We start from the raw sequence: 12,207 nt of genomic DNA, 5'->3' as shown, positions 1-12,207 counted from the left end.
TATATTTAGTTCTGAAAATGAATATTATACTTTGTTTAATCTTGAATATTCTCCACGGACACATTTAAATGATTAAAACATTTTTTGATGAATGTGGTAAGGTTTCCAAAACACAACCTTTGACATAACCATAGTGGGAGCACCCTCATCACAAGGACTGCAGCTGTTCACTGAGAGAAGGTCCACCACCTTCTCAGGCCCACTTGGGATGGGCAATAAATTCAGTCTTGCCAGTGTTGCCCACATCCTGAGAGCTTGTTCAAGCACTAGTTTCCCTTCTAACTCACATATAATTAAAAAGAATTGCGAGTGTCAATGATATGCTTTAGTTATGTTATGGTCATTCAAATGAATTTCTGAATACTTCTTAAATCAGTAAGTGCTGTTGACACCAGTAGGTGTATGGCAAACAAACAGGCCATTTGGCCCAACCTGTCCATACTGGCTCCACTCAAGCTACCTTCCATCTTTCCTCATCTAAATCTATCACCGTAGCCATCTATTCCCTTCTTCCTCATATGTTTATCTAGCTTCTCCTTAAATGCATCAATATTATTCATTTCAACCGCTCCCTATGATAATTCTGGTTTAAACTTTAACTGTTCAGGAGCAGAGTCAAAAGTAGCAGAGATAATCATAAACATGGGCATGATTCCATATTAAATGCGTACATTACTTTAGTTCACTCAGACATTTAGGCACAGTAAACAATCCAAGCCCATACCTATTACCTGGGTTACTGATAGGCTCAGTGCATCTCTATACCAGACTCACAGATTTATTCTTCCTTTTAGACTTAAAGATTCGTTCTCTTGATGCCATGCTTGCATATTCACTTCCTCTCCATCCAAGAGGCTATAGGATTATCTTCCTCTCCTCATACCCACAAATATGATCTCCTGTAATCCCACAATTTTGCTGTATTGCTCAGATTCAGGAAATGTGATCTTATTTGGTCCCAGACTCGCAGCAATGCTTTTTTCTCCCCATGACCCAAAATCTCATTCTGTCTCCTTCCCAAATCCACATACTTAATCCTGGTCCATTTCAGATTCCCAAACATATTCCCTTTCATTGCAAACCTCAGCCATCCTCCACCTCTTTTGCCAGGTTGACCCTTAAATGCTCTCTAAAATGGCCTACCAAGCCACTCAGTTACAAAATCTAAGAGGAGTCCAGAGTTGTAGCGCTATTGCTTCTGCGTTCACACCCCCGCTCCAGATACTTGAATGTGTAATCTCAGCTGATACTTGCGTAGAGTACTGTGAGATGGTGGAGCTGCTGTCTTTTGTCGCATGTTAAACAAAAACCCTGTCTGCCTTCTCAGGTGGATACGAAGAGCAGGGGAATTGTCCAGGCCAACACTTACCCCTCAACCAACATCACCTAAACAAATTATCTGGTCACTCAGCTCGTTGCTGTTTGTGGGATTTTTCAAATTATTTGCCATGTTTGCATTAAATGCTCTAAGACATCTTGAGAACAAGAAAGGTGCTATATAAATGCAAGTCCTTCCTTTAAATAAGCACAGATTTAAAAAATGAATGCAAATCATGAATAATCAGGGCCTGAGCCATTAAACTTATCTGAAGTAGGGTCAGACAGATTCGAAACATCAACTCTGTTTCGCTCTTTCCACAGGTGCTATCAGACCTGCTGAGGCTTTCCAGCATTTTCTGTTTATCTTTCAGATTTCCAGCATCCGCGGTATTTTGCTTTTGCATTAAACTTGTCTATTTGATTTTGAGATCCAAGCTGATCTATGGAATACTTCCAGGTTTTTCTGCTTTTATCTTGCACACCAAATTTTATGGCCTGTTTGTTGGTGTTCCTTCCCTTACCTAATCTTCTCAGAACAACCCTGAAATGTGCAGCATAAATGGAGACCATGTGCCCAATCACACAGACCTGTCACTGCTATCTCCTCCATTTGAGCTACAGGAATCAAATTCTGCCTATGTTCTCTCCATTTTCCACTGTAATCCCAGTAGCAGATCAATGGAACTCATCTTAAGCACCACTTCCTCAAATCCCAATTCCCTGTCACCATTCATATTTCAAATATTTATCCAATTCACGTTTTAAAGCTTCCACCTAAATAATCAATTTTCATAAGTCTAATGACTCTCAGAGTGAAGAATGTCTCCTAATTATCCTGACTGTGCTCCTCCTTGTTACTAATTTGCTGGCCTATAGAACAGTCCTCCATTATTTACCATCTCATAACTTTTCATCATTTTTGAAAACATCTCCCTATAATTTGCTCCACAATCGTGAAAAGGCCACAACTCTTTCCTATTGTGGGGTATTCAGGATTGTACATAATACCCTAACTGTATCCCAACCGAAGATTTGCCCAGGTTCAACGTCAAACTTATACACCAAAGCCCTATTTGCCTTTTGAAACTCATTCCTACCATCAGTCATATTAAAAATTTATGTTTCTTCATTCCTAGGCCCAATGTTCCTCACTCTGTTAAGAGCCTTAAGGTTTATTATACATGATCTTTTGCTATTCTTTTCTCTAAAATATGTTGCTTCACTTTCCTCTACACTCAACTGCATCTTCCACCTATGATTGTGTTCCAACTTTCTGCGCTGTAGCTTTCTGTAGTCCCTTATATTCTCCCACACTGTTTGCCATTCTCCTTCATTTACTATAATCAGTAAACATTGGTATCGTTCTTCAGCTTGTGTTCAAATTATTTGCATAAATGGAAAACAAAAGGGGTCACAGTACCATTCCCTGGTGCACATCATAATCCATGTTCTGCCAATCTGAAAAACATTCATTTCTTGCTTTCTTTACTTTGTACCCTTTCATCATCTTTCTATCCGTGCAGTCACGCTCCCTTTAATAACACTTGTCTTAATTTGTGTAACATGTCTCTTTCGTGGCAATTTATCAAATGCCTTCTAAAAATGCAGATAAACAACATTCAGTATGTTCTCCTTATCTATAAATGCTGTGATTTCCTTTACAAATCCGTGCAGACTGTTCTTGATTAGCCCATGCCTTTCTAAGTATTCATTAACAATAATGCTTTGGCAGGCACCCTAAGAGCTGCTGTGCATCAGGCACCAGCTCACTTTATTCATGGGCATGCAACATAGGCCTGAAGCTCAGTCTATGCCCAATGCACATAGCATGTCAAAATATAAGCCTGAACGACTTTGAAGGTTTGGAGCCTGTGTCCAGGCAGTGCACAAGGCTCATAACCAGCTGCAGTATTCTTTAATTGAGAAGTCCTTCCAGTGCTGCAACCAGGAGGGATGAACAGCACCAACATAAACCAGATGGTGATTAGGAGAGCTGTTACAGTAAGTTGGATTACTGTTAAAGCTACAGTGTTGTTATTGATGTATCCCTTAGCAACTAAATGGTTTTATATTGTTTTGGTCTTCTTGGAATTAGTTACTGAAACTATTTGGAGCCTTACTGAATGCGACTTACCGAACACAGCGACATTTCCCAATAAAGAACTCTTCAGTATCCAGCTATGGATATTACTGTGAACGTTTAAGGAGAATGATCAAGAAGCCATAAAGACAGCACAGATTGTGTTTTAGACACCCTGGCAGTAAAGTTTGATAAGGCCAGTAATCGAGCATGGGATTGCGATGCGCGACTGACCCATGCCCATTCATAGCATTGGTAGCAGCACATAAATTTAAATGATAGCGGCATGCAGCCAGTGCTAGGCGTACTGCTGCATGATTGCACACCTCAGCAGAGGGTCCAAGTCCATGCAAGGCTAGCACTACTCAAAGCTAGCCTTACTTATTAAATGGGAGGCGTATTCCGGCTGCAGCAGGTGCTGGAAGTGGTTGGTGAAGCGTCTATAAGCAGAAAAATGGGTGGGAATTACAGCCCAGGTCCGAGATGTGTACCCCAAGGTTCTCCGATGCAACACTGGGGCTCACGGTGCAAGAGGTGGGCAGAAGGAGAGAGATGCTTCTCCCTCAGGGACCAGGACCAACATTCTGATGGCTGTGGAGGCAGAAAGCTGTCACAGTCTAGCTCCGTGAATCTGGATGCAGTGCCCCAAAAGGCTCAATGACCTCACACAAGTTGTCAAGGTCAGTGAATGCATCTTTCAATGCCATATCCTAATGGAACCACTAACCTCATTCACACCGCTCCACTCACCACACTCACTTTACTCACCTAGCAACATTCACTGTCAAGCACAGCTCATAGACAACATTCATAACCTCACCTCATCCTGACACATTTGGCACTGCTGCAAACTTCACACTCACACCTCACAGCTTGCACACACTGCCAGCAACAGGCACATCACCCAAACACATTGCACTGCACACACCGACTCACTTTCCTGTTTTGCAGGACAAGGTGGTCCATAATTGGAGACAGCAGGACCAGACCAGCAGGGAATCGGCACAGCTGCAGGCTGTCAGTCCAATGCAGGATACAATGCTGGTAATCACTGGTGCACCCACATCTGAAGCAGTGACCTGTGGCAGGACTGTAACCATCAAAGGATGGACCCACTTCATCCTCCTTCACATATCGCACATCGCCCTCAATCCACAATCTACTGACTTACAAGCTGCAGATGATGTAAGCAAGTTCTCTTGCTTCCCAACCCCTTCCCCTTACCCCAACCCTGTCTGTTGAACACAAACCTGCCACCTTCTCTCAAGGTGACAACGTTCATGCTTCCACCACTGCCACCCTGCCAATAAAAAGAAAAAGAAAGGCTTGCATTTATATAGCACCTTCCACGACCTCAGAATATCCCAGAGCTCTTTACAACCAGTGAAGCACTTTTGAAGTGTAGTCACTGTTGTAATGTAGGAAACACAGCAGACAATTTGCACTCAGCAAATTCCCTCAAACAGTAATGTGATAATGATCAGATAATCTGTTTTTGTGACGTTGATTGAGGGATAAATATTTGCCTGGTCACCAGGGATAATCCCCCTGCTCTTCTTTGAATAAGAACATGGGCCAGACAGGACCTCAGCTTAAAGTCTCATCGGAAAGACGGCACCTCTGACACTGCAGCATTGGAGCCTAGATTTTTGTGCTTAAGTCCTCGAGTGGGACTTGAACCCACAATCTCTAAGTCACAGGCAAGAGTGCTATAGCTGCCACCTGCAATACCCCTGTTGTTTTCTGTCGGTCAGCCAGCCTAGACAGCTGGCACCCACGCCAAGGTGGTGCTGTCCAAAACAGCTTGCCAAGCCCAGAGCTGCTGGGCTCCCTCCACTGAGGAGACAACAATCTTCCACCAACCATGCTGCAGCCACTGAAGCCCATGCTGCATAGGAACACTCAGCCAGTCAAAGGCACCTGCAAGACAGGCGCTGGGGTGATTAGTTGGCTTTTGTATGGAATGTTGGATGGTTTGTTTAATAAAGTTGGGTTGAATGGTTGTTTTGTGTCATCTTTTATTTCAACATTGTGACCAAGGGGTGCTGTGAATCACAAAAAGTTAGTTAGCAGCTACAGCAAATGTTAGGAAGACAAATGGAGTGTTGGCATTTATTGCAAGGGGAATAGAATACAGAAGCAGTAGAGTTTTACTGCAGCTGTACAGGGCCTTAGTGAGACCACACCTGGAATACTATGTACAGTTTTGGTCTTATTTGAATAAAATGGTATTATTGTATTAGAAGCAGTACAGAGAAGGTTTACTCAACTCATTCCTGGGATGTGGGGCTTCTCTTATGAGGAAAGGTTGATGAGGTTGGGCCTATACCTATTGGAGTTTAGAAGAACGAGAGGTGATCTTAGTGAAACATACAAGATCCTGAGGGGATTTGATAGGGTTGGATACCGGGAGGAAATTTCCACTTGTGGGAGAAACTAGAACCAGGGGGTAAAAGCATTGTTCTGGGAGGGAGGGGAGATGTCATGGGCTCCACAGATACTGCCAGACCTGCTGAGTTTTTCCAGCATTTCCGGTTTTTATTTAAGATTTACAGCATCTGCAGTATTTTGCTTTCATCCTAGTACCAGGGGACACTGTTTAAGAGTAAGAGGTCTACCTTTTGATTCTTTCTCTCAAAGGATCATTGGTATGTGGAATTCTCTTCCCCAGAAAGCAGTGGAGGCTGGGGTCATTGAATTTATTCAAGTCTGAGTTAGACAGGCTTTTGACAGACAAAGGACTTAAGCATTATGGGGGGCAGTCAGGAAAGAGGAGTTGAGGCCACAACCAGATCAGCCATGAACTCATTGAACGGTGAAGCAGGCTTGAAGGGCTGAATGGCCTTCTCCTGCTCCTAAGTCCTATGTTCCTATGTGATAGGCAGTGACAAGGGGAATGTAAAGTATGTGACTGTTGTACAATGTGGATTTAGGGTTATATTTTGTGGACCCATTGCCGAACAAGGCAATCACAGACAGCTAGAAAGGGGACATATTCGTTCCCTTCTCTCTTCCTCTTCTTCTTCCCATACTTCCCTCTCATGCTTCTGAGCTGCTCACTGTATCCCTGGTGGCAAGAGCTAATAGTTAGGCTGTTGAGGACATAGCAGACTGCCATGATTGGGACACATGCTCTGACAAGTGATATTCTCCAGAAAGCCAGTTGGTGAAATGGAGTGGCATCAAAAGCCAAGTGTTAAGAGGATAGTCCAAGTCAATCAGCAGCCATGCTTTGGTTTGTCATGGTACCTGAAATGCTGAGGGAACAGTGGACTGGGGTAGAAGGAAAGCATCATGACTGCTGGCAGGATGGTGGGCTTTCACCAACATGATGTGCTGAGCAGAGGCACACACCAAAACTCAACCAGGGCCAGTAGAAATTAACCATCAAGTAGTTAGTAAGTTATTACATTTCCTACAACTTCATCTGCACTTTCACTATTCACACATGTCACAAGACTTGCTAACAAGCATTCCCTCAGAGTGGATTATGCCTGCAAAGGAGCCTACACAGTGAGAAATTGCATGGTGCTACAAGGTACTGTACTGATGCTCAACAATTGCTTCAGCCTTTTCCCCTTCTCAGGCATCTGGTATTGTATGCTGATTAGTTTAACAATGGAATGATTACTGAGACATTGGTATGTTCAAACAAAAACTGGTTTATTTTACACAACTGAACTATGTACAGCTATCCATGACTAGATGTTACACCGCTGAAGCCATGAACATTCTCCCCTCCTCTCCTAGTCATGTGTTCTCTTACATCATCATTATGGGAGGTGGTATTTGCACAGCCACCCACATTAACCCTTACAAACCCTAATACCACATCTACCCTACAAGTCTTCGTCCATATTTTTTACATTCCTATTTATATACTACTCCATCTCCCCCCAACTTTCTGACATTGCGGATTCAATCTATCAGGAAGCTTCGCACTCTCCCTGATCGTGTTCTTGTCAGACTTGGAAGATCAGTAGTCTCTCTTTGATCTCCTCTTTCTTGACATGGGTGGTCTTCATTGAGAGTTGCAGTACCTGGTTCTTTATTAATTTCTAAATCAACACCTGGCTCTTCCACATATGGGACTGATTTTCATCTTTGATGAATAACATTAAGATTCCTCCAGTTTCTGTGTATAGTACCTTCTGAAGTATGTACTAAATTAGATTTCTGTTGATTGCCATCTCTCCGGACTATTACTCCTTTCCCTTGGTCCAGCTTCTGGATCCGGATTTGATCCCTTTCTTCCTCTCTTTACTGTTTTACTTTTCTCGATCACATTTCCCTCTCTCTTTATTTGATGCTACACGCTTGTCCCTCTCATTGCATTTTGAATGCTCCCTATTCTTGCTTCTTGAGTTTTCCCTCTTTCCTTTGCTTGCTTTTTTCTGTCCTGAGTGATGACTCTTTGCAGTCTCTCGTTCTTGAACTCTCAGATAGTCCTGGACTTCTAGCCCTGGAAGTTATTCTTTGGGTAAGATGGGGAACTGTGAAGAATCCACCTGACCAATGTCTTGGTTTCCATCAAAATCCAGCTGACATGGTTTATCAATAAGTTCACTTTCTTCCCATTTCAAAAAGACAGACATTGTGTGGCTTGGTTCCAAGTCTAGGTCGTGATTTCTTTGACTGTTAGTATCCCTGATGGCCATTTCTCATGGATAGATAGGTGCAGATGTACTTTGCAGAATGTCACAACTGTTAGACAAATGTGGTATTTGAACAGAGTATTCTGTCGCCAAATTTTCACCTTCCACTTTCACAGCATAACTACAGAGTGATGAGCAATCACTCATTCTTGTGTTTTTCTCCGGTCCGCTTTTATCACTGTGCATTCATGATTCGTGAGTGGACTAGCCTCTTCCTGAATGTCCTCCTGCAAAACGGCTCAACTATCAATCTCTGTGAAGTGAATCAAAAAGTCAGCACTGAAGTCGATATCCAGATCCTCACTGCGGTTGGATAAATTCAGGGATTCATTTCTGAAATCACCCTTGGACCCTTGTTGATTGACGTCTTCCACTTTCCTGATAAGGCTGAAGTCTATACCAAGCACTTCTACTTAAAAGAGAAAATTCCTGATTCTGTAGAACATACAATGTTTCCAATGTCTGCTTTCCCTTGTACTGGAGTGTTGCCTGTAACTTTCCCTTGATTTCTAGTTCGATCCCTCCTGGGCTGTACAGCTGGGTTTCCGTTTGGCTACGGGCTGAATAGCCGGCAAATGGAGCACAGCTGAGCTAACTGAGTGAAGACTTGGAGTTTGGTGAGAGGGGAGCTTTAAGTGTTAATTTTGTTCTTAAACTTTTCTCCTAAAATCGAACCTAGCCTGTAATTAGCAGTAACTGGAAGGTACTATGTAAGCAGGCTAAGTTCTCTCTTGCAGTTGAGACAGGGTAGGCTCACTGTCAGCTGTAGGAGCTGAGTAGTTAATTAGGTAGCTGGTTGATTCTGGTTACTGTAGCCCAGGTTCAGTTTACTATAAATTCAGGGTTCTTTAGGGCAGCCTTGGCAAGCGGAGTGCAGCTTACTAACTGAGTGAAGACTTGGAGTTTGGTGAGTGGGGGAGTTGGGGGAAGGAGTACTTTGTTTCCTTTTTCTATCTTTCTCACCCCATAGGGATTAGTTCTTGCTCTACTACAGGGAAAGGAGCTAGCTGTTTAGCGAGTATCTGGTAAATGGGTAAGTTCTATTCTATCCCTAAGGTTTAAAATAGTACACAAATTGGTGGTGAAGTTAATAAAAAATATAAGAAAGCAACATAAATAAGTGATTAATGTAATTAAGTAATTACTTGAAACACATTAAGAATGGCAGGACAGGTGACGTTTCAAGGCTGTAGTATGTGGGGGCTCCTGGATAACATCATGATCCAGGGCAAACACGTCTGCAGTAAGCGCTTGTGGCTTGAGGAACTTCGGCTCAGAGTCATTGGGCTGGAGGCTGAGCTGCAGATTCTGCAATACATCAGGGAACCAGGGAAGTTACTTGGATGCTTCACACCAGGAGGCAGTAACACCACTTAGGATAGGGTCTTCTAATTTGATCAGTGGTCAGGGACAATAGGGTGTGACCGTGGGTGAGGCAGGCAAGGGGTCCAGAGGGCAGGAGTGCAGGACTGTGAGCCTCTGCAATTGTCCAACAGGTTTGAGGTTCTCCAGCTTGTTTGGATGAAGGCAGTGGCTAAAGGGTGAATGAGTAAACTGACAATGACAATGGCACTGTGGTACAGGAAGCCATCCAAGTGGGGGAAACAAAAGGTAGGGGACAGTATAGTTAGGGGGATTGACACTGTTCTTTGTAGCAAAGAGCGAGAGTCCAGACAGCTATGTTGCCTGCCTGGTACCGGGGTTAAGGACATCTGCTCAAGGCTGGAGAGAAACTTGTAGTGGGAGGGGGTGCATCCAGTGGTCGTGGTCCATGTTGGTAACAACGACATGGGCAGGATGAGGAAGGAGGCTCTGCATAGTCAGTATGAGGAGCTAGAAACCAAATTAAGAAGCAGAACCTCAAAGGTAATAATTTCTGGATCTACATATAGACTGGAAAAATCAGATAGGCAAAGATAGCGGAGATGGGGAGTTCATAGAATGTCTTCGGGATAGTTTCTTAGAACAGCACAATCTGGAGCCAGCCAGAGAGCAGCCTATACTGGGATGAGATAGGATTAATTGATAACCTCATAGTGAAGGCACTCCTAGGTAGCAGCGATCATAATATGACTGAATTTTACATTAATTTTAAGGGAGAAACAAGTGCGTCCAATTCTATTATTTTAAACTTAAAAAAGGGCAATTATGAGGGTATGAAAGCAGAGCTAGCTAAAGGGAACTGTCAAATGAAGTTAAGGGATTATTACCTGAGCAAATTGGCATAGGACAAATAAGACTGGAGAAATGAATGCGTGGCTCAAAGACTGGTATGAGAGAAGTGGGTTCCAGTTTGTAGAGCATTGGCACCAGTACTGGGGAAAGTGGGTTCTATACCATTGGTACAGTCTATACCTGAACCATGCTGGGGCTGGTGTCCTCACAAGCTGCATAACTAGGGAGGTAGAGAGCATTTTAAACTGAATAGTGGGGACAAGGTATGAAATTTGGGAAGATGTGGTAAACCAAAGAGTAGAGACAAGGTAAGAGAGAAAGGTATTAATATGGGAAATGATAAACAGACCATAATACGAAGGGACAAAGAGTACAAATCTAAGAGTAAATCAGCAGATAAGGCTAGTTGCTACAAAAACAATAAATGGATAAAAATAAAGGCTCTGTATTTAAACGCACGTAGCATTTGAAACAAAACAGATGAACTGATAGCGCAAATAGAAATAAATTTGTACAATCTGAGAGGCATTACAGAGACATGGCTGCAGGATGACATTGATTGGGACCTGAATATTGAAGTTAGGAAGTACAGGAAGTGAGGAAAAGGTGGAGGGGTGGCTCTGTTAACTGATAATGGTGTTAGCACATTACAGACAAATCACCAGGCTTGGATGGACTTCACATTAAGGTCTTGAAAGAAGTGGCTAGTGAGATAGTTGAAGCATTGGTTTTAATTTTCCAAAATTTGCTAGACTCGGGGAAGGTTCCTTTAGATTGGAAACTAGCAAATATAACTGCTTTATTCAAAAAAGGTGGGAGACAGAAAGCAGGAAACTACAGGCCAGTTAGCCTAACATCTGTCATAGGGAAAATGTTAGAAGCTATAAGTATAGATGTTATAGTGGGGGACTTAGAAAAATTCAAGGCAATCAGGCAGAGTCAACATGGTTTTGTGAAAGGGAAATCATGTTTAACCAATGTATTGGAGTTCTTTGATGGAGACACATGTGCTGTGGATAAAGGGGATGTGGATGTACTGTACTAAGATTTCCTGAAGGGTTATTGTGTAAAATAAAAGCTGATGGTATAGGGGGTAACATACTGGCATTGATGGAAGATTGGCTAGGTAACAAGAAACATAGAGTTGGAATAAATGATCCTTTTTCTGGTTGGCAGAATGTGACGAGTGGTGTGCCACAGGGATCAGTGTTGGGGCCTCAACATTTTACAATTTATATCAATGACTTGGATGAAGGGACTGAAGGAATGTTACCAAATTTGCTGCCAACACAAAGATAGGTAGGAAAGTAAATTGTGAAGAGGACGTAAGGAGGATACAAAGTGATATAGAAAGGTTAAGTGAGTGGGCAAAGATCTGGCAAATGGAGCATAATGTGAGAAAATGTGAAATCGTTCATTTTGACAGGAAGAACAAAAAAGAAGCTTATAATCTAAATGGTGAGAGATTGCAGAGCTCTGAGATTCAGAGGGATCTGAGTGTTCAGTGCATGAATCACAAAAAGCTAGAATGAAGGTACAACAGGTAATTAAGAAAGCTAATAAAATGTTATCATTTATTGTGAGGGGAACTGATAACAAAAGTAGGGAGGTTATGCGTCAGTTGTACAGGGCATCTGTGAGACCACAGTTGTACAGTATTGATCTCTTTATTTAGGGAAAGATGTAAATGCATTAGAAGCAGTTCAGAGAAGGTTTATTAGGCTAATACTAGGAATGGGCAGATTGTCTTGTGAGGAAAGGTTGGACAGGTTAGGCTTATACCCACTGGAATGTAGAAGAGTAAGAGGTGACTTGATTGAAATCTTTAAGATCCTGAGGCATCTTGACAGGGTGGATGTGGAGTCGATGTTCCCTCTTGTGGGAGAATCTAGAACCAGGGTTCACTGTTTAAAAATAAGAGCTCGCTCATTTAAGATGGAGATGAGCACAAAGTTTTTCTCTCAGAGGGTTGTGCAT

This window comes from Carcharodon carcharias, chromosome 26 (genome assembly GCF_017639515.1).
Source record: "Carcharodon carcharias isolate sCarCar2 chromosome 26, sCarCar2.pri, whole genome shotgun sequence".
NCBI lineage: Eukaryota > Metazoa > Chordata > Chondrichthyes > Lamniformes > Lamnidae > Carcharodon > Carcharodon carcharias.
This window is presented reverse-complemented; position numbering follows the sequence as displayed.